This window comes from Tursiops truncatus, chromosome 18, assembly GCF_011762595.2.
Source record: "Tursiops truncatus isolate mTurTru1 chromosome 18, mTurTru1.mat.Y, whole genome shotgun sequence".
Classification (NCBI taxonomy): Eukaryota; Metazoa; Chordata; class Mammalia; order Artiodactyla; family Delphinidae; genus Tursiops; species Tursiops truncatus.
This window is the reverse complement of record NC_047051.1, coordinates 22648484-22676478: the sequence shown is the minus strand read 5'-3', so window position 1 is coordinate 22676478 and position 27995 is coordinate 22648484. Positions and strand designations below refer to the sequence as shown.

General features: G+C 38.0%; 1 long non-coding RNA gene across 1 annotated transcript; it reads right to left on the bottom strand.

The window, feature by feature from the left end:
- Window positions 1-8: 8 nt before the first annotated feature.
- Window positions 9-27270, bottom strand: LOC117308809 (uncharacterized). Its single transcript, XR_012327689.1, has 3 exons — window positions 20434-27270; window positions 19831-20060; window positions 9-1502 (listed from the first exon to the last, which is right to left on the bottom strand). It is a non-coding gene; the product is annotated as an uncharacterized lncRNA (long non-coding RNA).
- Window positions 27271-27995: the final 725 nt, after the last annotated feature.

Sequence of the window (27995 nt, the reverse complement as noted above, 5' to 3'; positions counted from 1 at the left end):
ATGGATTTATTTGGGTGCTGCCGTCTGTTCTCTAGTGGGAGTCCCTTTAAATGATTCCTCTTCTGTCACTCAATTTACAATCTTCTTAGAAGCCACTTGTTGTGATATGGAATTCACGTGCTTTTTTGTTAGGTTGAAAGCTTAGATATCTTAAATTTTTACTTGAAAGGAAGCTCTAGAACTTGCAGAAGGAGCAGAAAAACTCTGACACCCAAAATGGGCTCTTGACAGCCAACCTTTAAAATGGCTATTAGAGTCTTCCAATATAATTTTAAATAATTTTGTTTTGCTTAAAAAGTTGCCTTTATGGTTTCATTCAACAGCTTCCCAAGTGCTTGCTTACTTGGTAGGATGGAAGAATGGAACAAAGCCATAACTTCTCTGATGAGCACCAAAGGGATTAGACTTGTGTTTGTAAAAACAAATACATTTACAAGAAGCCAACATTTAAAAATAAGAAGGTAGGCTTGGAGCAGTCTTAATGTATGTTAATTTAAAAGATAAACCATAGAAAGAAAGACTAACAACATAAGAGAGAAAGTGTTTCTGACCCACTTAAAAGTTTAGAGGACTAGCTACGATTAAAATGCTATAAACCATAGCTCTTCATGCTAGCTAGACACTAAATAATAATAAAATGTTCTACTGAGAAATTCATTTTCATATGTTATTATCAGTTGAACTGAGAATTAATAGCATAATTATAAAGGTTCGATTTTTCTTCCTAAAAAGGGAATGCTCCTTAACATAACTGCTTTTTTCAATTTGCAGCAGTGCAATGAACTAGTCAAACATTAACTTCCTTAAAAATACTGGATTGGGAAAGGGTGGGGTGTGTAGAGAAACACTTCAAACTGATTTGACCACAATTAACTAATCTGCCCCTCTAAAGTTATAACAAAAGCTTTCTGCCTCTGAAGACTGGTAAATTTAGGCTGTGAGATGTACCATGAATTCCAAAGCCAACTGCTCACGCTGGGAGCAGATTGCTCCAAATTCTCTCAAGTGAGAAGGCAGGGACCGTTAGCTGAAATGCTGCTGTTGAGTTTAGTGGTTGTGAGCACGCATAAGGATACAGGTAATTTCCCCCATAATTAGGTCACAGATCACTTAGTGCATTAGAGTTTTAAATGATAAAAAAACACCTTGACTTGCATCTGGACCCAAATGCCAGCTCAGTACAGAGTGTAGCATGGGAACAAGAAGAAGTTTCAAGTTATCCTGTTTCTCTTCATGCTCTTATACATTGTTTTATTCCAGATATTACTTAGGGCAATTTAATTCTAACTGGAGATCAGGCATGTTTGGGGAAGTCAAAAATCAGAGGAAAAAGGTTATAGTGTATTCCAAGCAAATGTAGGTGGGCTTCCAGGGTTATCAGTGCTGACATTCCGGAGACAGGCGAAAATATTAAAGACCACAGGTTCTTAATAGTTTACGGAATGATGGATTTCCTGGAAGGTGAAGAAAGCTCTAGATCCTCTCCTCTGGAAAGTGAGCATCTGAACACAAAAAAAATTTGAATAAAATTTCAGGAAGTTAAAGGAACACCCTCTGAAGCTCAGGTTAAGAACCCCTGTCTAACATAGATCCTTTGCACATTGATATTTATGGCTAAAGGGAAATGAATTGGTAGATATGCTACTATCCTTACTTCTGTTTTTAATCCAGTAAGTTATTTGGTTGTCAATACCAAGAAGATGCATAAGCAAATCAGTAAACCCCACAAGTATTTATTGAGTACCTACTTCATAATCAGTACCATTCCTAATGCCATGATTGTTAACAAATAAAGTATAAAATGCAATCTATCTCTGCCTTTAAGGAGCCTACAATCTAGCTATCATTATTCTTGGGAACAAAAAAGTGAACATAAGCATAATTTATCACTTGACCAGGTACAAAAAACTTCAACTTGAATTACCAATGTGACTTAACGAGCCATTTGTTAAGTAAATAAACCATTCCATTGAAAATTGATTAGTGGCCAAGGTATATATGCATATTTTCATATTCATATTCCCTAGTAGTAATAACTTAAATTACCACACGATGTATAAGGTAAAAAGCTAGTCTGTTGCTGAATTCTGAATTTTAGATTGGGGATAAGAAGAAAATTACTGACAAGAAAAAAATCAGCCATATTGGCAATGGCAGCTGTGGATTAAGTATCCCTGGAGATCCCTGGTCAGAGTGGAGTTGATTAGAATATGCTAATCAATTTTATATAGTTTATATTTCAACTGATCCACAAATTAGTAGGACCACCCATGTGTTTTGAAATTTCTGTATCTACAAAGACCCTTCCGTCTATTCTTGGATAATTTTAGTGTAATATTTTATTATGACTCTCCTTAAAATTTCTTAATTTTTGCCCTCTGTTCTTTTCACTTATTAACGTTATTTATTTTTGGTTAATAGAACTTTTGAAACTACAACTCCTTCACTCAATTCATGACAAACTTATAAAGAGGAAAAGCAATCATCCAAGGAAACAAGAGGTTTTCAGTTAAAGGAAGTGTTACCATGAACTCCTCTCCCACTTATAGGGTGGCATGAACGTAAAGCCAGTCACATAATTAGAGCTGTGGAAAGCTCAACCATCCATGTATTGACCACTTACACAGCCTGCCTCTCCAAGGGCCCCAGAGGCTTCATGTGGGGACACCAGGACTACCAGTCACATCTTTTTCCTTCTCCAGAGGCAGTCTTAGTGTCATATAAAAATGGCACTGGACATCAAGTTGTAAGATCTGAGTTCAATCCCAGCCTGGCAAACAAGTTGCTATGAGACCTTGGGCAAGTCACTTTCTGAGCTTCAGCTGACTCTCCTGTGTAATGTGGACAATAATAACTACCTCATTGATTAAGAAAATTACAACGTGAGAAAGGGCTTCAAATGTTGTGGGAGCTAAGTAAGTCTACGCAATCTTGGATTTAAATCAAGTGTGTGGCAGAAAATTGGAACACGTACACGAATGGGAAGCTCCTGTAGAAATGCTGGAGCCTTTGTTAGACTATAACTTAAAGAACATTGAACTGATTTGATGATTTCTTGGAGTCCCTTCCAAGGATATTTTAAGAAAGCCACAGACAGCCAGAAGTTGGCAGAAACAGACACATGCAGGAACTTGTGGGTTCCATAATTCTAGAGGTGTTGTAATTCTGTAAATTCTGCTGCTGTCGCAAAACCCAAGCTTTTGTGTTCATTTGTTTTTAATTAGTCTCTGTTTTTCCTGTCACACAGATCCTGCTTCCCCAATGGTGTTTTGAGCTGCTAACTTAGCTATAGAAACATTTATTTTACAGATTAAGACCAACTGTAAACTTTAGTTTTTTTAAATAAAAATAATTCACTGTTTATTCCTCCTTAATTGTGAAAGCAGTGTGTGTACTCATTGGGGGAAAACAAGCAATACAGAAATGTATAAAGAAGAAAAAAAATGCTGTAACATCACCTCTCAGGGACCAACCGACATTCCTACTTTGGTGTATATCTTTCCAGACACCTTCTTTGCATCAGTTTATTGTTTTAAAATGTCATCCAAGTCAACGTATCAGCCATTTAAATATATACTAGCATTTTAGCAAAAACAGTTAAACTCTTTCACAAAAAGATTCAAAAGTGGTTTTGGGTTTTTTTTCCTTTCATACTCTTCAGGATTCTTTGCTCAGCAAGTCCTTTAAACAGGATTTTACCAAGTCATCCTTGAAACCTTCCCTTTTACTTCCCCACTTCTAACAGTGAGTACTTCTTAATGACCCTTTAAAAACTTAATCTCACCTTGAGCTGCCTCGTTCTGGAGTCACAAGCCCTGCTCCTTGGCCTCTAGCCATTCTGTGGATGCTTTGCATTACTTAACCTCCACCCCCAAGATGAGGTCCGGCTCTGACCTTGGATCTGGTACTGAATTCCCTGATGGAGCAGGAAAGATTCTTGATTTCAATAAGTAACCAGAATGTTCACTGGAGTGACCATCTACCGGTTATACAGAAGGTTGGCCTGGAGGTGAATTGTTTGTGTTCATGTTTTGTGTCAATTGCTGCAGGCAAAATTTGGGAAGTATGTTTTATTTTGTTTTAAGAGGCTATAAACAGTCCTTCAAGACGAAAATGCTGACTATAATTCCAAAAGAATCCCCTGCTTTTGCAATTGAGCATGCTCACTATTTCACCCAGGAAGCTATAATTATTAATGGAACATAATAACAATGTTTATAATTTTGTTGATTTGTTAGTTGTACAGAGCACAAGTTCCCAGAGTAAAACAACCCCAATCCAGGCTATCCCATTCTGCAAATCCAGGAGACCAGGACCTCTGGCATCACTCTTAAAATGAAAGCTAAAGAATTGACAGTAGGAAGGAAGGAAACAAAGAAAACAAGGTGAGATTAATTATCTATAGGAGTTCTCTGAAGAATATACACCCTACCTTGTGAATTATGAAAGTTTTAAGGAAATAAGTTACCACCTTGTATGTGCAACTCATCTAAGAAAAGAATGAGATAATAAAATGCAACATATGAGACACGCTATAATCTTGGAAATTGTATACATGGCATAGCAATATGCATTAAAAAGTTTTAGAGAATTGATAGCATGTCTCTAGCATTCATCAAAGAGAGCCATCATGTTTAGCAAATCAGAGAATTTCAGCAACTAGAAAGGGATACTTTTGTTGCACAGGATCATTTATCTTGATTCTTTCCTGTCCTAGATGCTGCAAGTTTATGTCTATAGGTCCACCTTGGGCTAAGAAGTGGCCTTGGGCAGGAAGAGGTACCAAGTTTATAGCATGGAATCTGAAAGGTGAGGTGAAAGAAGAAAGTCTGAAACGGAGACAGGACGAGGCCACTGCTCCAGAACCAAGTCCATGAGAGTAGAGTAGCCATGGAATGCCCCTCATATGTGGTACTCGGCTTGGCTGAAGCTCAAAGAGATGGATGTGTTCCACTTTTATTTCTTTTGACCCCATTATCAAAAGTCACCCTTTATTTCAGTTAATATAATAAGGCCATATTTGACCAGAATAATTAAGAAAAAATAAGTACCAAAATATTTTAAAATTTTAATTACTTTGTGGCAGTTCTGCTAAAATATAGTATGTTGTATATCCTTTAATCGTCACAAATTAAAATCACTGGAATGAATATAATATTTAATAGTAAATAGAGAGCATAGAAAAGTAAAAATATGGGATTTTAGATCAGATTGAGCTAAATTTAAATCATGGGTCTGTCACTCTCTGGGTGAACATGGGTAAGTTTCTCTTTTTTGTTTTAGAGATCAATAAAATTAACTTTTAAAAAACTTGAAGTATAGTTGATTTACAATGTTGTGTTACTTTCAAGTGTACAGCAAAGTGATTCAGATATATATACATACACACACACACACACACACACACATATATATATGTCTATATCTATCTATCTATCTATCTATATATATATATATTCTACCTCTCTGGAGAACCTGGACTAATACACCATCCTCCACCAACAAATGGACCTTTGAGTGCACATGTCTGCTTTCTCTGTATTCCTTCAAGGTGTCAGCCATCTCTTCTTGTTTCTTCAGTGTGACTGACTGTAGATTCTTCTCTGCTCAAAACAGAACTCCATTGCATAGACTTGGGGACACCTATTTTTCACTACAAACGGTCTCTTTTTACTTATTTCCCATGTCTAGGCTATGTTCTGAATACATAAAGTATTGATATCTTAAAAAAAAAATGCCCAGCAGAAAAGGCATGCATCTGCCTACCCTCCTTCATGTTCAACTCCCCACCCCTCATATCATACCACATGTTCACCCTTGTAAACCAGTTTCTTGTGATTTCAGCTAGCATGAATCATTTGCTCAGGACCAGACCACTCACCAATTTTTTGCAACTGCAAAACTGGGGACCAAGCCTCACACCATGAAGATTTCATTAAGGGTTACATACTGTGTGACCCAGCCTGAACATTCAGTGATTTTCATATCATAACAATCACAAGTTTTTGGAAATACATGAACTCAAGTTCTTTTCCATATTTAAGACAGTCCAAGGGTCAAGTTTTCAAATGTAAAGATCCGGTCTGTATATTTGTATTTCTTAATCTGTGATGTATAAGGGATTTAATCAAAGTATAGAGAAGAGTTTCCAGACAAAGAAAGTGATTGCATCCAAATTGAGATAAGAAAGATGATGGGATTGTCCTCTCTGAAGATCTTTATAAATAGGTCTAAATAAAAGTATTTATACATAGTATTTCCTAAAGACAGACATTGATAATCAATCAAGTACTCTTCTAATCAGATGATTCTCTGATACTGTAAATTTCTATTCTCTGAATAGAAAATTCAGAGTAGAATAATATATTTTGATAGTTTTATTCCATTACAATTATAGAAGGAAAAATGAAAAGAAATGGAAGTTGGCCTTTAGCAGCTGTTTTAATGAGACAATCTTCATTTCAGATTTCTGGAAGGGAAACAATAGTCTGGGAGAGAAAAACAAGATTTTGTTCTTATTGTGGTAAAAGATATTTTGTTAAAGATCTTGTTCTTATTGTGTGCATGTGCGTGTCTGCGAGAGAGAGAGAGAGAGAGAGAGAGAGAGAGAGAGAGGGAGAGAGATCTAAGCTGCCTGCTATGGACTGAATGTGTCCCCCCAAAATTCGTTATGTGGAAGACTGATCCCCAGTGATGGTATTGGTATTAGGCAGTGGGGCCTTTGGAGGTAATTAGGTCATGAGGGTGGAGCCCTCATGAATGGGATTAGTGGCCTTACAAGCCTTACAAGAAGCGACATGAGAGCTTGCTCTCTACCATGTGAGGATAAGACAAGAAGATGGCCATCTGCAAGCCAGGAAGAGAGTCTTCACCAGACCCTGGATCTGCCAACACCTTGATCTTGGACTTCCCAGCCTTCAGAACTGTGAGAGATACCAGTCTGGTGTTTAAGCTACCCAGTCTGTGGTATTCTGTTATATGAGCCTCAACTAAGGCACTACCCCAAGTTATTGTAGTAGTTGTTGTCTTTTACCCTAACTTTGGCAAAGGGGCCATATAGTAATCTGTTCTTGGACTAGAAGACTATTAGAATTTCCAGGAAATCAGTAAAGTTTTGCTAACAACCATGCATAATTGTGTGATTGTGTATGTGTTTTACTCATATAGGCTTCTCATTAATTAGACAGTTAACTAGAATCTTATTTCATTCTTAAAAAATAAATGTCAATTATGACTTTGTATTTGGCTTATATTTATTTTGTTTGTTTGGTTTTTTTTGCGGTACGCGGGCCTCTCACTGCTGTGGCCTCTTCCACTGTGGAGCACAGGCCCCGAACGCACAGGCCTAGCGGCCACGGCCCACGGGCCCAGCCGCTCCGCAGCACGCGGGATCCTCCCGGACCGGGGCATGAACCCGTGCCCCCTGCATTGGCAGGCGGACTCCCAACCACTGCGCCACCAGGAAAGCCCTGGCTTATATTTCTTTAAAGCTATTTTCACTCTCTTTTTAGATTTCATGTTACACATGATTACCTGTAACTAATGAAAATAAAATAAATGCTTTAAACTTTTTAGTGAAACTCACATCAGGTCTCCTTTTTTTTTTTTTTTTTTTTTTGAGCATTCTAACAATCTCATGAAAGAAATATATCCTATACCTATGCAGAAACACAATCCACAATTAAATCTTCACAGTGACAGTGACTTCCCTGCTGGCACAGTTGTTAACAATCTGCCTGCCAACACAGGGGAAACAGGTTTGAGCCCTGGTCTGGGAAGATCCCACATGCTGTGGAGCAACTAAGCCTGTGCGCCACAACTACTAAGCCCGTGTGCCACAACTACTGTAGCCCGCGTGCCTAGAGCCCATGCTCCGCAACAAGAGAAGCCAGTGCAAGAAGAAGCCCACGCACTGCAAAGAAGGGTAGCCCCCGCTCGCTGCAACTAGAGAAAGCCCACGCGCAGCAACGAAGACCCAACGCAGCCAAAAATAAAATAAATAAATATTTAAAAAAAAAGAAACTTCACAGTGACATTCCTTAAGAAGGCAGTGTTTGCCCGAGCAACAATTTCACAAAATTCTTCTAATAACTGCATTACTCTGGAAACCAATGGAATTGACTTGTAAATTCTACAAATGGAATAAGATGAGAGTAAGGGCACAATGCATCCAAATTCAGGCTTCATAGTGCTTTATTTTAGACTGTTGACTTATGTGACATGAAGATGGAAAACACATCTTAGAGTCAGAAGACCTGGGTTCAAGCCATGGGTCTCCCAATTACTGTCTTACTTTCAGTAAATTATTTTACCAACGCCTGCCCAACTTTTTCATCTGTAAATTAGAGATAATGGTGACGCCCATCTCACAAAATTATTATGAAGATTAAATTAGATTGTTCACATAAAAATTTTGTAAAATCTAAGGCATTATATAGATGCTAAAATATCTGGGGGGTATTACTACAATTGTTACTATTTAAAAATATTAATAATTTCAAAACTATAGGATCGCAGTCAATCATGAGGTGAACTACTTGGCATAGTTTCTAGAGCAAAATAAAGAACATGCTTGTTGTTCACTTCATGCCAATATCAATGTTTCCCCCATCAAGCACACAGCATAGTATAAAGCATATAGTAAGGTGTTCAGTACATTTTGTGGGACTTAATTGCCCCACATTATTTATTCCCTTCTGTCTTTTTTTAATTGAAGTATAGTTGGTTTACAAAGTTTCAGGTGTACAGCAAAGTGATTCAGTTATACGTACATATATATACATATGTATATTTTTTTTCAGATTCTTTTCCATTTTAGTTTATTACAAGATACTGAAAATAGTTCCCTGTGTTATACAGTAGATCCTTGTTGTTTATCTATTTTGTATATTGTAGTATGTATCTGTTAATCCCAAGCTCTTAATTTATCCCTCCTCCTATCCTTTCCCCTTTGGTAACCATAAGTTTGTTTTTTATCTCTGTGAGTCTATTTCTGTTTTGTAAATAAGTTCATTTGTATCATATTTTTATTTTTTTAATAAATTTATTTTTATTTTACTATTTATTTATTTATTTTTTGCTGCATTGGGTCTTCGTTGCTGCACGCAGGCTTTCTCTAGTTGTGGTGAGCAGGGCTACTCTTTGTTGTGGTGCACAGGCTTCTCATTGTGGTGGCTTCTCTTGCTGCAGAGCACAGGCTCTAGGCACACAGGCTTCAGTAGTTGTGGTGTGCTGGCTCAGTAGTTGTGGCTCGTGGGCTCTAGAGTGCAGACTCAGTAGTTGTGGCGCATGGGCTAAGTTGCTCCACAGCATGTGGGATCTTCCCGGACCAGGGCTCGAACCCATGACCCCTGCATTGGCAGGCTGATTCTTAACCACTGTGCCACCAGGGAAGTCCTGTATCATATTTTTAGATTCCACATATAAGTGATATCATATGATATTTGTCTTTCTGACTTATTCCCTTCTTTTTACTCAACTTCTTTTCAATCCTCCTGTAGCTTTCTTTTTATTTTACATTAGGTTAAAAAAATATATGTATTTTACATTATTTCACAAGAAGCAAACATCCTAAGGACTATGAAAAATGCCCATAGCACTTTCTAAGAAATTCGTAGGCCTTTTATAAACACATTAATGTCTACCACAATACTGTCTACCTTGAATGTTTTCTCATTGTTTTATCATGCATGTCTGCCTAGTTTAAAACCACAGGGCAGGAACTCTGTCTAATTCTGTTTGTAAGTCAGGGAGTGAGCATTGTTGTTCAATACGTGCCAAGAAGCAGCAGCTTGCATGTGAGGTGAATAGGTGGAAATTATTATTTCTGTCTATCGCAAGGTGAAATTAAAATGGGTACTTTACAATTTTCAAAGCATTCTCATATCGATTATCTGGTTTGTCCATCACACCAACACTGCGGGGAAGCTAGATAGGGCAGTTTCACTAACTAGGCCCTATCTAGGCCCTATCTAGGCTAACTGTTGTTAGCCTCCTTGTATGAAAGCAGAGAGTGAGACTGCAAGGTCAAATGCCCTCGCCAGTATCCCTCGGCAAGTCAGCAGCACAGCTAGGGAGGAATCCAAGCCTGCAGAATCTCTGCCCATGCTCTTCTTAACTGATACCACAGGAACTTCATAGCCATAACCAGGACTGGTCTGTGAACATGTCAGGAAGCATATCTATTTTCTTTCCTTTGGATATGTGCACCAAACTCTGACTGGGGTCCACAGCAAGTGTTTAGTAAATAGTCGTTTAATTAATTAATTAATATTATGGATATCCTATCGGCAGGATTCAAGAAATAATGATTGAATTCATGGCAAGGCCTGACACCCCTGCCATCTAGCCTGCTGCTCAACCCATGGAAAACCATTATATATTGCGAATTTTCTGTTTCATTTAGCAAAACCTGTGATGCCAGCTTTCAGTCCTACTTTCCAATCATATCATTCTCCCAACAAGTTGCTATCCCTGAGCAGTAGCTCAGGCGCATAGCCATTTCTCTAATAGACTCAACTATAACTTGCAAAATACAGTAGAAGAGCCCTTAAAAGTTTAACGTTTCATTTCATTAAGAAAATGTGTGATGTGTTTATTGCCAGAATCTTCCGTGTTGTCCGGAAGTCAGGCCCTGATACCAGGACACACGTGACTTGTGACTGAGAGACTGCTACTAAGGTCCCCTGTTTGTGTTAATGGCATATGAGAGTTCTGAGACATTGGTGTGCTTACATTGAGCTTTGAAAAGTGTTGGTCACACAAGTTGGATTGTGCAATAGGGGAGTTGGGAATTGTACAGAGTAGGGAAGGGGAGGGTATGAGAATGGCTGTGCATTTCTCAGCGGCTGCTTTCCTTAGATGTGGCCAGAAATAGTGAGTAATCCTCTCACCTAGACTAGACTGAGCCGAAGGAACTGCTCGCTCACATATTAGTTGCTAGAGTGATTTTCAACCCTTGATAGTGCCAGAATCAAATGACAATGAGCATGTTTGAATGTGCACTAGTTTAGGGACAAAATCGACATCCTCCACAGCCTTTATATATATATATATATATATATATATATATATATATATATATATATGCTTTCATTTTGCAGATGCATCTTAGTCTTTTAGTAGCATTTTGCCTAATTAGCTTTTCAGAATGGTTCATCAAGAAGTCAGTGGTTGAACTTACTGTCTTATTTCTCCAAATCATAATTAATTCTGATTATGAACCAAGAGACTACCAACCCTTTCTCAGCCACGCAGCCTCTGTTAGACGCACATATTGGTAAATTCAGCTAACTTTGTGTCCTCAGTTCAGTTTTTCAATTTCTAGTAAACTGACAAACAAAACATCCATCAAACTATCTCTCTTGGAAGAAAATCTTATGTAAAATGAAGACTGTATAATAGAATGTTGTAATAACATTTTGAGAAATTGTAGAATATACAACCCTGGATTCATGAGTGCGTCCAATGTCAACGTGTGGTAGTTCAATTTTATTATCCCTTCAATAAAACCATCTGAGATTTTCAGTACTTTTCCAACTTTTCATATTAAATGAGAGATCTGAGAGACATGCAGAGAAAAGGACAGAAGGTAGTGGGTCCCAGCTCCCTACCCCATGACCCTTATATCTTCTTTATGTTTATTTTGCTTAACCTTTAATTTCCATATCCTGATCAGGCATATATTAACTAATATTTCTGAACAGCACAAAATAATATATACACACATACATATTGACACTAGCTAAATTAACAAACCTAAACATCTAAATATCAACCAGTCCTATTTAAAGTAAAACATAGACAAATACTTGTTAGGTGTTACTCAAGTAGGGAAGTTAATTTTCATTAATAGGAATCAACAATTGAATGGCTCAGAAACAACATAACGTCTTCCTTTTGGTGTTCTGTTAATTCTACAGTTTATTTCACTGTACTTAATGTTTTGTACAGTGTTGTTAAACTTTAAATGCACTAATAGAGACTTTTAAAAATGATTCTATTTTTATTTCTCTTACAATTATGTTTAAAAAATTATCAACAACGAATTTTTTGTAGTTGTGAATCCAGATTTTCATATATAAAGTTGTTTAAGGGCCCACCTATGTTCTGAGTTAATTTTTAAGCGAGTATTGAGCTATTCCTATTTTTCAGGCACTGTGATAAAATACACCAGTCACTTTCTGTAGGGCATGTATTATTATCCTCATTTTTTATAGATGACAAAGTTCTGCTTCAGAAAATTTAAATAAGTTCCCAAGGTAAGAAAACAAATAAATGCTAGTATCTATCTAAGATTCCAGATCTGTCTTTCTCCAAGGCCTATGCTCTTTTCAGTATATCACGTGGCCTCTCAAATTTTAGAACCAGCAAAGTTTATATAGATATAGCACGCAAACATACACACAGCACAGTAGGACTCTTTCCTTTTTAAAAATAGTCTTGGCATCCAGAAAACAATTGCGTTGGAAAGACATGAGTGTCAGTAGTGAACTTCTGACAGTTTGGTATATACCTGCCTTGGCTTTAACCTTTACAAAATCTTAAATAGCATTGGACCAACCTTGAGGAATCAACCTTGCTCCTAGTAAATATGATTTGTGAAGGAGACAGTTTCTCATTTTCTGCACTTCTAAACAGTTGTGTCACCAGGTATAAAAACTAACAGTAGATTTAATAAGCTATTTATTTCAATAAAGAGAGAAACTCTTATTATTCACCAAGAATAGACTGCATTTTGGGGATACTATAATAGATGGTGGAAATAACAATTGAAATTCTGAATACATTAGAACCCCAGCATGCTGCAGACCAATTAAAACTGACAACCAAGGGGAGCAAATACACACAGCAAATACACACAGAAAATTCAAGTTGTTTTTAGGGTGATTCCCCCCCTTTTCTCTTTACTAGTTGGTACTTTTCTTCCTCCTGAATATTCCAGTTCATTTTGTTAATCTTTTTCTGCTTGGCTTCAGAATTTTTATCAAATCGAATGCCGACAGACATCAAATTTTAATTCGTAGTAGAATACCTTGGCACTTTGATGTATTTAGTGCTCTGATGTTGGGAAACTATCACTAACTAGAAATACTAGCTTTTGTAGACAGTATATAATTTTCATAATCTTAAACTGAGATGGGCAAAATAGACACTGCACTAAATGTTTCAGCCATGTGTTCACCTCTCTGTATTAAATTAGTATTGGCAGCTGAGTAGGAGATTACAGGGTATGACTGCGTTAACCTTCAATAGTAAATGATGCTTGCTGAATTGCCTCTGTGTGCCTCTAAAGCCCAAGAAGCTTAAAAATATAGGTTTGATGCTAATGATGAGAAAACACAGTAAATTAGCATCCCATAGGTTGGGGGAGGGTCACGACTAAATATATTGCTAATGGAGATTATGGAATTTATTTTTCTGAAGTTTTTAGAAAGCTTTGTGTCAGGCATGACTGACTCTAGGAGACTGTTTGATATAACACCATGAACAACAGATACCACTACTTGAGTACCTCTTATGGATCATGCACGGTACTGGATGCTTCTACTATCGAGTTTCATTTTCATAATATTCCTACGGCATAGGCATTGTTACCACAATTATACACATGGTAACAATGATATTCAGACAAGTTAAATGCTGGACCCGGGGTCCTATGATTAGACCTGGGACTGGAACCCCCAGAGCTCACACCAGTGCCCCTTCTGATCTCAGTGACCTACACACATGGGTCACACATTAGTTCCTTCTCATGTCAAAAGACACAATGAAGGGTTTTTTCATATATGTATTATAGCGTTTGAAAAAAAATGATGTTAGAGAACAGCTATAAGTATAATCCCAATACAAACAATTTCATTTAAACACAAGTGCAGTTCTGGCCTGAAATTGATTTTTAACCTACATCTTTTTTGAAGAGGGAGCATCTGTAGAGTGTATGGGGGTGGGTGGAGGAGGGGAAATACAGCTGTCTCAGCAGCACTGAAGGAAAAGGAGCAAGTTAAATGCATTCTACACTCAAGATTAATAATCCTCAAGTACTTTTCTATTTAATAAATTGTGACAGAGTTACTCAGTGTAGGTCCAGAAGAGGACAGAATGATTGGGCTTCTTGTAAGAAATGCTTTTTAAAAATGGAGGTTGGACTTATATTATTGTAAGAACAAATAGATTTGGGGGTGAGGGGAATGTTTCCTTGCTGAATTAATTTGTAAAAAAGTAGCAAACAGTGCCATCTACTGGGCTTTAATTTTCTCTTTGTTAGAAGTTTTGCAGACTGAACAGTTGTGTATATTCAATACATATACACAACATAAATCACAAAACACATTAAACAAGAAAAACGTTTGTTACCCGTCATGAAGATTCCAAAATATTTTAAAGTGGCTGTTTGTTTCTTTATGAATTCATTTAAAGTCACTTTACTCTTGGTATTAAAAGAAATAGTCAGGCTTCCCTGGTGGCGCAGTGGTTGAGAGTCCGCCTGCCGATGCAGGGGACATAGGTTCATGCCCCGGTCTGGGAAGATCCCACATGCTGCGGAGCAGCTGGGCCCGTGCACCATGGCCGCTGAGCCTGTGCATCCGGAGCCTGTGCTCCGCAATGGGAGAGGCCACAACAGTGAGAGGCCCGCGTACCGCAAAAAAAAAAAAAAAAGAAAAAAAAAAAGAAAAAAAGAAATAGTCAATAAAAACAAAATAATTGCCTTCACAATTATTAAATATTAAAAAAAATCTTTCTCGAAAGAAAGTTAAATTACCCTACATGGAAGCATCGTCAAGTAGAAACTGAGCAAAATCTCCCCAGGTTTGCGAAATAACCCATCTCATCTGCTCAGCTGACAATTCTCCAACCTCAGTCTGATCCACCTCAGAGACTAACACATTTCCTTCTTCACAAAGAAGAGGAGGAGAAAAGAAACACATAACCCAGGAAGGAGGCCAGGGCCAACGTAGTGTGAACAATGCTCATTCTGTGAAGCCCACATGGTGGAAAAGAGCTGGGCTGGATGTGTTGTCCCCAACTCTTCCCAGGAGGACTCAGGGCACTAGGTCACCTGGCTTCTCCACTGGTCAGTGTGCAAGGTGGTTCGTGATCCACGGCCTGGCAACACCCAGCACAGTGTTTCTCAGATTGAGGTCCTCGAACCACCTGCATCAGTATCATCTGGGGAATTTGTAAAAGACTTATGTTCCTGGCCTGAGTCGTAAGATGTGCTGAATCATAAACCTCTGGTCTGGCACCCAGACATCTTCATTTAACAGGCTATTCTCATGCACATTGGGGTTTGATATCCGTGGTCCAGCACCTTGGGATTGTTTACTCTGTAGCCTCTCTGGTGCCTAAGATCACACTGCAGGTGGGTGAGCCTCCAGTGATCCATCCCAGGCCTTTCCTGCCAGGCCTGTTCTAGAGCACTGTGCGCCTGCTCATCAGCACCATCTGTGGCATTTTAAAAGTTGTACATTACTCAGCCATGAAAAAGAATGAAATAAGGCCATTTGCAGCAACATGGATGGACCTAGAGTTTATCATACGAAGTGAAGTAAGTCAGACAGAGACAAATATCATATGATAGCACTTATATGTGGACTATAAAAAAATGATACAAATGAACTTACTTACAAAACAGAAATAGACTCACAGACATAGAAAACAAACTTATGGTTACCAAAGTGGGAAGCTGGGAGAGAGAAATTGGGAATTTGGGATTAACAGATACTACTATATATAAAATAGATAAACAGAAAAGACCTACTGTATAGCACAGGGAACTATATTCAATATCTTGTAACAACTTATAATGGAAAAGAATCTGAAAAAGTATATGTATATATATGTACAAGTGAATCACTTTGCTGTACACCTGATATATTGTAAATCAACTATATTTCAATTTAAAAAATTGCTGATGGCATACCAAAAAAAAAAAGTAAGAAAGAATAAAGCTTTCCACAACATTGATTTACTTAAAATAAAAATAAAAAATAAAAACTGTCCATTCCTGGGTCCCATCTCAGTGATTCTGATTCACTGGGTAGGTCCCCAGGCCACACCAATGTACAGCCAGTCTTGGGAAGCTGCAGCTCTGGGGAAACTCCAGGACTACCCCGACAAAGACTGTCTTCAGGAAAACTATGGAGTGGACAGCGTTTGTTGGCTGTCTCCCACTGCCTTTTGAGTGTCCCCTCCTTCCTATTGGCACCCTGCCTCTCCCTGTGGGCTGTTCCTCTCTCTCTACTCCCCATACTCGGATACCTTTCGTTTATCCCATTCTTGATCAGTCTTGTTAATGGCAACTAACCTCTCCCAGAACTTTAGCTTTTAATGAACTTAAGTGACCACCAGGTGGCCTATAAAGTCTAGAAACATAAAGTATGATTTTGTCATATATGGTAATATAATATCAATAAATCATTTATTTATTCTTTTTCCAACTATGTTCTCAGATTTGGTGCTCCTTCTTTAGATAAAATGCCAATTGCTTTGGCCTGGTAAAGGCTCCCGGGTGTGATGGTGATGCGTGTGTGTGGTTCACAGAGTGTGCGAATGGTGTGGCAGTGTGGACAGAGGTTCAGTTACACAGCCTTTTGTGGAAGCTGGCTCGTGTGTGGTGTCACCTCTCCTGGAGATGCTGGTGCAGTGAGGCCGCCTGACTGTCAGCAAACCAAACCTTTCTCTGACTCCCCCAAAGGACAATAGTGACAGCAGGGAAACGCGTCCCCAAGACCAACAACACCCTCCTGTCACTTAACTACAGCCAGTTCAGCCTCAAACCCAGCTCGGGTATAAGCCCCCTGTGAAGCCTCCTCCTAGGTCAGCCCTGTCCATAGTGATCTCTTCTTGTTTAAAACCATAGCACGTACAATCTGACCCACTCCTTGACAACTAGTCACTGACTGTTTTTAAATAGTTCTTAAGTCGTGTTGAAGAAGTAGGGCGTGAAGAAAGATGATTTGAAAGTGAACATTTGCTATAATATGGAACATGAGATCAGTGCTACAATTCTTTCCAACTCGTTGGAAATAGGCTCATAAGAGGCAGAGACCATGTATTTATTTATATCTTCCATAGTGTCTCATGCAGAGCTAATGCCCAATAAACAGTGGCTCATTTAATGCAAATTTTTCTTTCCTAACTGTCTTCAGGGCTAAGACGTGAATAGCAATCTTTGGATTGCTTTGGATTAATCTTTGGATTAATGCAGGATTTGTTGACTATTCTGCAGATCCGTGATTACAGTCAACAGAATAGGATTATATCTGAGATTGAGACCCTCTGAACATCACTGTCGTGAAATTTTGATTCAGCCTCTTCCCAGACCAAGTCCTTCTTCACGTGGTGATCTTAAAAGCCTACCTGCTTTATTCCATCAAGCCCTAATTGGCTCTCCAGCTTCTTTCTTCATGCAGATACTGCTCCCAGGGCAATTCCATTATGCTCTAAGCAGTTTTTGCCCTACTTCCCAGACTCCACCACAGCTAGAAGACACCTCCTCTTCTTACTGGTTGTCAGTTGACCTTTTCCAGTGGGTCTCAACTTCAGCTACATATCAGAAACATGTGAATAACTTTGTAAGATCCTGATGCCCAGGTCTCTTAAGCAAGTCTGATTTAATTGCTTTGGAGTGGATCCAAGGATTCAGTATTTTTAAAAATCTCTCAGGTGATTTTAATATGAGAATTGAGAACACTTCGCTTTTCTTGTGCTCAAGCTAAGAAGTTCCTATTTTGCCTTTCTCCTCAAATTTAAGTCAAAATTCCTGACTTAAGATGTAACTATTAAAAATTAATATATGCAAATATTGACATTTACAAAAAGTAGGCAGATAGTGATATAGACTTATGAATCCAATTATAATTATATAAATACAATGTATTTGTATTTGGAGTGTTATACTCTCTACCTTACTTCCATCACCTTATGGAGGTAACGAAAATCCTCAGATATTTTAAAGGTTTTAAGGCTAGGGATTCCCCGAATGTGTTTAAGAACCACCTAATTAATATATGAATTATAATTTGGTGTGAAATGGAAAGCTCTCATAAAACAAGACCTTGGGAATCTTCACCAATGTTCTCTCTTCCCAAGCATTTCTCCCAACCTTTAATGCTGGAGAAATTAAGGAGTTGAGAGATGTAATTTGCTTTCAGGAGAGGATGGCCTTGAATGGAATTTAGAAGCAATGTGCTGCCCAGTAGTTGATGTTGCCAGCTGTCATATCTAAACCGGTTTACTGCCTACTCAGTGCACCATTTCCAGGATTTAGATGTTAATTACCTTTGGATACAATAGCATGGGATACTTCTCAGCCCATCACTATGTTTTGCATGGCTCATCAGTGCCTTGGAGATGTGTGAATGGCTAATAAATATACGCGTGTAATAGGTTTCACTAAAATAAAATGATTCACATTAGGACAAAATGCCCTCCTCCATCCATTTGAAATTGTTTCATTTAATTGTATTCCACACTATTGGATCCCTACTAATGCTGTCAGTAATCAATGGAGATGATGATGGGATAAAATCTGCATGTCTAACATGTATTTTATCAGCAAAAATTAGCTGGTCTGAAATACATAATTAGTTTATAAAATGTGTTTTTGAACACATTTAAAGAATGAGAGTTTTTAATCTGCCAATTTTGCTGAATAGGCATTTATGGGTATATAGGGAACTCTGAGGACAATTATGAAAGAACTCATAACCAATTAAAGGATGAGCCTTAGAAGAGTAATATGAACTATTGACCTGAAATTGTTATGAAACCACGTCATCCTTCCAAAAACATATTCTGTTTTGTGAGCTGAAAACAGCCATTTCTGTTTCTGTTCCATCTTCCTTGCTTTTTGTTTCTTTTTAAAGAATTTTAACAGATTTTCTAAGCTTAGGTATTGTTACCTTTCTAAGGATTCAGAGATGTGTAATGATTTGACAAGTCAGAAAGCCAGAGTGAGAAGCAGCGTACATAGGTGTGATTCTTGGGAGGCCCCCCAACCATGCTGCCTCCTTTTTTTAACTGCAGACCCATCATGTACGTTTATTTTCTTTGTTCTCTTTTTCGCATTAACTAAGCATGTCAGAGTTGGCCCAGCAGCATCTGGGTCTTCAGAGATAAAGTGGAATCCAGTGACACAGTAACATCACATATTTTTAAGTATGGAATTTTGTCCTTTTAGAATGGTTATTAATATTGGATAAATGCCCAGGTAATGGATATTTCTGCTAACTATTTTGTAAATTAACAGAGAAGATCAATAGAATAGCAAATTATCAAAACATGATGGTCCCCTGCTGCCACAACAAGGACAAGCTACAATCTAGAAAGTAGATGGTGAACAGGAGCCAACTTCATGACAATTAGCAATTAGCAGTGACTTGTGCAAGTTGAGCTACTATTGATCAACTGACAAAAGAAGAAAGAGGGAGGGTAAAGGGGAGGAGACGAGGGGAAGGAAGCTCTTTCTTCACATTGTTCTATTAAAGAAGACTGTTGTTAAATCTTGAATGAGAAACCAGAAGGCACTCCTCATTGGATACCATGATTTACATGGTTACAAACTGATTAGAGAGTAACTCATTCCTCCGCCTCCTATAAGATAACGGCAATTGACAACTCCTTCTCTTCAACCATTCCTAGAAAGTCCAAGAAAATTTACTGCAATGCGCAAAAACTTGGCCTACGTTAATAGATGATTAGGGCCATGTGTTACACAATTCCAGGGACAACATTCTAGAGGAGACTTACTGTTTCAGCAGGTATGACTCTCAAACCACAAACATAACTGTGCAAAAAAAATATACCCATTTACTTTCTAAAACTCACCTTAATTTCTGACTCCGGACTTCCCATTACGCCTGCTTGGAGGAAATTTTAACTTCTGCTTCTTTTGGAAACTTCCTCCATGCTCAAAATGTGCCATTTTTCCGGGATTTTGCACATCACAACCAGTGGACACCGAGAGGAGCCAGGTTTGAGCCAGCTCAGGAGGCTGCCGGTTGAAGTGAAAGGACCCCAACAGAAGGAGACTGTGGGTGCACCCTAGAGGGCAGGCACTGCAGGGGACAGTAAGAGGTCATTTGGAAGGTATCCTACTAGAGAACAGTGCAGACTAGAGTGCCCTGACTAGGAGATATTTAAATCATCTGCACATACAACTTGGGAGAGAAAGAGAGTCTACATTTGACAGACTAGGAACAGCAAAGCTAAGTAAATAGGCCTTTGCTCTTTGCTCTCGGCCCTCCTCCTTCACCTTGAGGGTGGGGAGAGGAGGTCATGGTATTGGGAGTTGGAGTTTAGAAGAAGACAGCAGTAGAAGCAGCCTGCACTTCCTAATCCTGGTACCCAAACAAAGGCAGGAGTCAGACTTCAGCTGAGAGAAGAGAAGTCTTATTGTAAGCAGGAAATTAGAGTTACACTTATGCTTACCTAAAGATGAGACTGTAGACATGGTTTGAAAATGACCAGAAATGCTATGGGATTTCTTGGAGAGGTTGCCAAGTTGTAGAAAGGATACACCGACCAGGACATGGATGAAGACAGTGGTTTCCTGATGATGTCCCACTGAATTCACACTCATTGTCTCTTTCCACGTCCTTTGTCCCTCCAGGCTGGCGGCACTCTGATACTTCCACGTTGTCCTTCCTCCACAGTCACAGCCAGTGTTGGAAGCCGTTCTGCACTGGGTTCTTCTGCCTCCCCAGATATTTCCTGAAAGCTGCATCTGACTCCTGCCCCAGGACTTCCCTCCCTGCCGAAAGCCTTTTTCTTCCTCTACTTTTTTCAAACTTGGTTTGCTCCTGCAAGCATGTTCTCCTTTATGCATCCTCCATAAGGAGTGTAAGTTCTTCTATGGGCTTAGTTTTAGTTTTAGAAAGAAAAGCCAGAAAGGATAGGGGCTATTTTTACTTTCTACACCTGAAGTAGTAGAGCACAGAGAGCTATTGGCTTGAATATGGAAAAGAATAAGAGGAAAAATTAGGTGAGAGAAAATACAAATTATATGTCAAAATATTACTCAGCTCCGCTTTGATTTCTGGTGGAATTTAGTAATCCTTGATCTGACTGAATTTTCTACTGGATGCAGAAGACATATGTACTTAAGCTACTCTCAGTATATGTTATTTTATACCTTGGTGCACTTGCTTCTTCCCCTCTGCTATATGTGGGCTGAGAAGCAGCACAGTGTGGTGATTGAGATCACCAGGGTTCAAATCCCAGCTAAGCCATGATGTCACTATGGGACCAGGTACAACTTACTTCACCACTCTGTGTCTCAATTTCTCCATATGCAAAATGGGAATGATGGTCATAATAGCATCTACCTCATGGGGAAATTATGAGGATAGAATTAATGTTTATAAAGTGCTTATGAGAAAATAAGAGACATGGCAATGCAAAAGAGGTGCTTGCTGATGATAATTTGCTTGTTCTCTTACATTCTAGAATCTCCATGGGGTGATAAATTTGCTACATGCATAGCATTCCTTAGCCAGATAGTCTTTCTTGAGACCACCCCCAGACGGGGTCATTCTCTCAAGAGTTCCCTGTATTACATCTTCAGAGCACTTACTATCTCTACAATTCAATAAATAACCTCATAATAATTTAACATCTGTCTTCCCTGCTCAGTTATGAGCTCTGTAACTAAGTTGACTCCTGAGATCCCTTATAATTCATGCAACTGTCTGGGGCTTTCTGATTCAGAGTCAGCCTGGTATTATATCAGATCTGCTGTAAGTTTGGGGGTTATAGGATATATTCTAGCAGGTTTCATTCAAGCATTTTTTTAAAAAATTTTTTACTTTCATTTTTTTAATCAAAGTATAGTTGATTTACAATATCGTGTTAGATTCAGTTGTACATAAATATGTATTTTTTCTGATTCTTTTCCATTATAGGTTATTATAAGATATTGAATATAGCTCCCTGTGCTATACAGTAAATCCTTGCTGTTTATCTATTTTATATATAGTGGTGTGTAACTGTTAATCTCATACTCCTAATGTATCCCTCCCCTGCCTCTTTCCCCTTTGGTAACCATAAGTTTGTTTTCTATGTCTGTGAGTCTTTTCCTGTTTTGTAAACATGTTCATTTGTATTATTTTTTAGATTCCACATATAAGTGATATACAAAAATTTTACTTTCCAGGGGAAGGATAAAATGGCATCAACCCATTAGCTGCTTTTAGAGCTATAACCAATAAAAACATCTGGACTTAGTTTTTGGCTTTAAGAGAGAAATTAAAAAATTTAAATTGCTACCTCTTCATATTTATTCCACATATTTTAAGACTTTAAAAAGAAAAAAGTATAGGTTCCTTAAAAGCCTTGTGGCATGCTCCAAAATTGTTAGTTTCCATTTTAACTTAGACTAATGGGTTGGTTGGCCAAGGATTGCTTGCGGGAGAGGGACTTAATGATTACAGAGAACACTGATATGTGTAGACTTCATGTTTTGAAAATCATTATGAAGGAATTATTATAAATAATAATATTCATAGAACACCATGTGGAAAAGCACACCGCAGTTATGACTTCATAGCCAAAGCAACCTAGAAGAGTTAGATCCAGCAGATAAACCGATAATGTAGACACTCAGAGATGGGGTTCCCTTCTCTCCCTCCATGAAGCAGCCCTCCCAACCCCACCCGGCCTCAGTCTCAGTACATCTGATTCAAACATTCTCCTTTACTCTTTCCCAAGAGTAATTAGACCTGCGTGCTGTGGGCATTCCAGCACATGATGGCTGTAGTTTGAAATATCCAATTTTTTCCTTTCCTTTTCATCCAAATCCTGCCCATCATCCCCAAAATAACTCATATTGTTCATTCCTCTGAAAATCTGTAAAATATGTTGGTACTTCATTATAATTGCTCTTTCAGTGTCGCTGAACTGATTCATCTGTTTCACGTCTTAACTGGAGGAACAACTGGGTATAAGATAAAGGAGAAAAAAGACTATATATTGCACTTTATATTATGTTGCCGAGAGATGCAGTTAGTAGATGTACAACTAATAAACGATCCAGAACCCTGGAATACTTAATTAAATCAAGTTACATATTTGTGTGGTGCCCTAGCAAATGTCTAGCGTGGGCATTTAGGCTTCCATAAATATTAGCACTTCACTTGTAATCTGAGATGTTGAATTTAGTTTTAAAATAGACCAACAAGCCACACAAACTACTTCCCAGGTATGTTTTGAGTTCAACATTCTTTTTTACAACTTCTATATTTACCACTATACCACCGAATAGAGAGGACACTTAAAATGATGACCCTACGGTAAAATTCCATAATTTTTTTTAAGAAAGAAAAGGTAAAAAGTCTTTGACCTACTGAGTTTATTTAATCCAATTTCCATCCCACCTTTTGCTGTGTCTCCCGATCCTGGAAACAGAACACTGCTGAATAAACACTGCAAAGCTGAACTTAGTAGGTTCACCATGGATTTACACTAACCGTGGATTTACTCTAATTGGTGTCATTTAGATCATTAAAGCTAATCCCTTTTTTTATGGCTTTATGGCAGTTCACACCATTTTCATTTTCCTCAAATGACTAACTCTACACTACTAACGCTACACTATCACCTTCAGCTGTTTTTCTTACACTCTATCTAATCAAGAACTCCTTTGATTTCCCTTTTCTTTAAATTGTCCTTTCCCTCTATTCAGTCTCTAATTTTTTCATCCTGACTCAGGAGTGCTCTTTCTTCTGAAGGTTACTCCCTTCCTCTCTGCCCTGAAGCCTGTCTCCTCCTGGGCTTCCAGGATGCACTCCACGAATAGCTCCCACTTTCTTGTATCTTCAATGCTGCCTTTTTCATAAGCCCTGCAAGCATGGTCAGATTTCCCAGGCCCTAGGAAATCCTTCTCTTAACCCTTCTAGCTACCCTACAAGTTATCTTGCATTTCTAGCCTTTCATTTACTATCTCATTTCTCAAAAGTGCAGTCAATATATGTTATCTCAATTTATCCACTTTTTTGTTTGGATGTACTGCATCCCACCAGTCCTCATACGGAAGGCCACAAATTCCAGGCCTAAGGGGTAAGCTTGTGCTTAGATCCTAGGACAAAACTGCTCACAAGGAAGCAACTATCACCCCTTAGATTCAGTTTTGAATCTCTGTAGCAAGTGCTCCCACCTGGAACTAGATTCTGCCTATGTCACTGCTACTAGAACTTACTGAAGCTAACCACCTACCAGCTACATTTTCTGCCTACCGCTAACCCCCATCGCACTCCTTTTTTCTCCCTTTGCGTTTGGACAGATAGATGTTGCAACATTAACTTTACTGTTGATGAAGCTGATTGGTAAATGTTTCTTTACATGTTTGGCTGAATAGTTTTATTAAATTGAACTTTCTCCTATAACAGCAGCCCAGAATGTGCCCTCTCTGCACTTGATTTGCAGTCTGGCTTACAAGAAGAAGAGTCGGGGGCTAAGCCTTCTTCCAAATCAACAAAAGGTTAAGTCACTCATCTATTGGGACAAGTGGAAGTTCGGAGATTAGCTGAAAACATTCCTACCATAATTTTCCATTCCTGGAGAGTAGATTGGACATTCTCTTCCCTTTATGGAAAATATGAGCCATGGGGAATAAATGTTCTACACTATCCATCCTCTGCCTCCTGGCTAGGGCTTCTCCTAACTCCTGCACCAGAAAGCCTATCTAGTCTTAGCCACCGTGCCAACCCTGCTGCTGCCGGAATACACTCACTCCTTAACCTTACACACTGGTTTCTGGCTCAAAAATCAACCATAAGATCTTAACTACTCAATCCAGTGACACCTTCCCGGTCTTAATCTTCTCTCACTTCTCAGCTCTAAAATTCCGATCACTTCCCATTTGACTGTGGAAAAAGAGGCAAAGATCATGGGGTCATACACTACAGTTTTGTACATTGTTTCTTATACGATTACCATTGTTTCCAATCAGAAGAGAGTTCTCTTAACAACCAGGTCCCTCTACTCTAGGCTTTTGTAAAATCAACATTCATGTTAAAATGACTTCCTACTGATGTACTAGAGGAATAGGAGATCAGAGGTTAGGTTTGAGTCCAAATTCTGACACATACTAGTTATATGACTTTAAGTTTCAACTGCTTCAGTAATTTCAATGATAAATTGAGAATTCTGTGAACTAATTAATACTAATTGTATTAATAGTAGTTAATATGTATGGAATATTTAATTCTAATCACTAAGGACTTTATCTGCATTATCTTATTTAATCTACAACTCCATGAAGTAAATCATATGATTATTCCCATTCTACAGATTTTAAAATGGAGACTTAATGAATGTAAGAAACTTGCCCCAAATCACACCACCAATGAGTGATAGTTTGGAATGAATCTAGTGAAACAGGTATTAGAACTCAAGTTTATATAACTCTAAAGTTAAAGCTCTTAACTGTGTTTTTCTTCTTTCCCTACACTTACTGTATGCAAAGACCTCCTATGGTGTATTGTACAGAAAATGAAGTCATTAGATAGTCAGCATTGTCATCATCATCATCATGATTGTCATCATTACTATTACACAAAGGATTACATTCTAACTTGGCTAGTGGTCTTTGTGTAGTCGTTTCTCAATTTAGTTTATTATCATGTATTTGCTAAAAAGGGGTCTACTCTCTCTTTTTCTCTGAAAACCTTATAGTGTTATTCATGTACTAGTAGAAAACGTGGGCATGTTCCTTTACGAGTTAGGTACAGGGAAAACTTTCCTGTGACACAAAATACAGACGCAATAAAGAAAAACATTGATAAATTTAACTACATAAAAATAAAACAACTTTGCATGGCAAAAGAAGTACTATAAACAAAGTAAAAAGACAAATGACAAACTAGAATAAATATATACTACTTGTATCACAAACAAAAGATTATTCTGGCATCAAGGTAGGTGTATTGACCAATGAAATAGAATACACAGCCCCAAAATAAACCACCCCATATATGGTCAAATGCTTTTTGACATGGGTGCCAAGACCATCCAATGGGGAGAGGACAGTCTTTTCAACAAATAGTGCTAGAAAACTGGATGTCCACATGGAAAGGAATGAAGTTGGACTCTTACCTTTTGTCATACACAAAATTAACACAAAATGGATTAAAGACCTAAATGTAAGAACCCAAACAATAAAACTCTTAGAAAAAAACATAGAGGAAAATTTTCATGACATTGGACTTGGCAGGAATTTTTTGGATATGATACCAAAAGCCCAGTCAAAAAGAAAAAATAAATAAACTGGATTTCATCAAAATTAAAATTTTCTGCACATCAAAGGACGCAATCAACAGAGTGAAGAGGAAATCCATGGAGTGGGGAAAATATTTGTAAATAAAATATTTGATAAAGGATTAATAACTATAATATATCAAGAACTTCTACAGCTCAACAACAACAAAAATAAAAACAACCGAATTTAAAAATGGACAAAGGACTTGAGTAGACATTTCTCCAAAGAAGATATACAAATGGCCAATAAGCACATGAAATGATTCTCTACATCACTAAGGAAACATGGGCTCAAAATCAAAGTGAGGTATCACTTTATATCCATAAGGATGGTTATTATAAAAATAAAATAAGTGTTGGTGAAGATGTTGAGAAATTGGAATGCTTGTACATTGCTAGTATGCTAACATAATCTCTCAGGTTTGGGGAGTGAGTTCAACATGAGTGATCAACATGATATGGCTACCATAAAAGCCTTTGTAAACTTAGGTTGCATTAACAGAAAACTGAGTCCCAAGTATGGAATGAAATAAGACTCTTCTACAGGTGGTTGATCAGACTAATACCTTAAGTGTTGTTTTCTGTTCTGCATCTTTCATAGGACAATACCAAGGCAGAACACATCCAGAGGGATGTGACTAGGATGGTGGAGGGATATGAACTAAAGTCACGTGAGTTGTTATAAACTGGGAATATTTAGCTCAGAGAAAACAGTTCTTGGGCTGGACATGGGCTATGTATTTCCGGCGCTTTGAAACAGAGTTCATAGTCACTTTAAAAATATATATAATTAAAATGTTTCACAATCTACTCTTCCTCTTAATTCATTCAACAAATTTATACTCTCAGTAATATGCATATTAATAAACTCTTTTTTCTAATTATTTTTAATAAGGTATATTTGGCTTTTCTTTTTTTTTAACATCTTTATTGGAGTATAATTGCTTTACAATGGTGTGTTAGTTTCTGCTTTATAACAAAGTGAATCAGTTATACATATACGTATGTTCCCATATCTCTTCCCTCTTGCGTCTCCCTCCCTCCCACCCTCCCTATCCCACCCCTCTAGGTGGTCACACAGCACAGAGCTGATCTCCCTGTGCTATTCGGCTGCTTCCCACTAGACCTACTAGAGAATGGACTTGAGGATATGGGGAGGGGGAAGGGTAAGCTGTGACAAAGCGAGAGAGAGGCATGGACATATATACACTACCAACCGTAAAATAGATGGCTTTTCATTTTTTTATTCACTCCACTCCAGGGCCCACCATATTAAATATTGCTGCAATTTTTATTCAGATTCAAAGAATGCTTACAATTTCAAGAACTTGGTATTCTTTGAACTTATTTGCCTAAATTTTGATGCATTAGCAATTACAATAGTTAATATCACAGAATACACGTTTTCCCTTTGGTATATGGGATGGTAAACTATGTTACAATGGTCATTTATTTATCAGCTACTCAGTGCTTTTTCTCAAATGGCCCTGGTTAAAGCAGCCATAATTATACTAAACTATATCTGAAATTAAAGCATTTGGGAAACATCCTAACGAAAGCTCAAAACTCCCTTTCTACCTGAAAATTAACACTCTCCAAGGCCTAATAAACATGGTTAAGGATACTTCTGATGCCAAAACTCTGAAAAGCACCTAAAACCCCTGTGCCATCAGCTAATGGAATATTGCCATTCTAGGGGAAGAAAGTAAAGAATATTTGAAAATGATTAAAACGGAGGG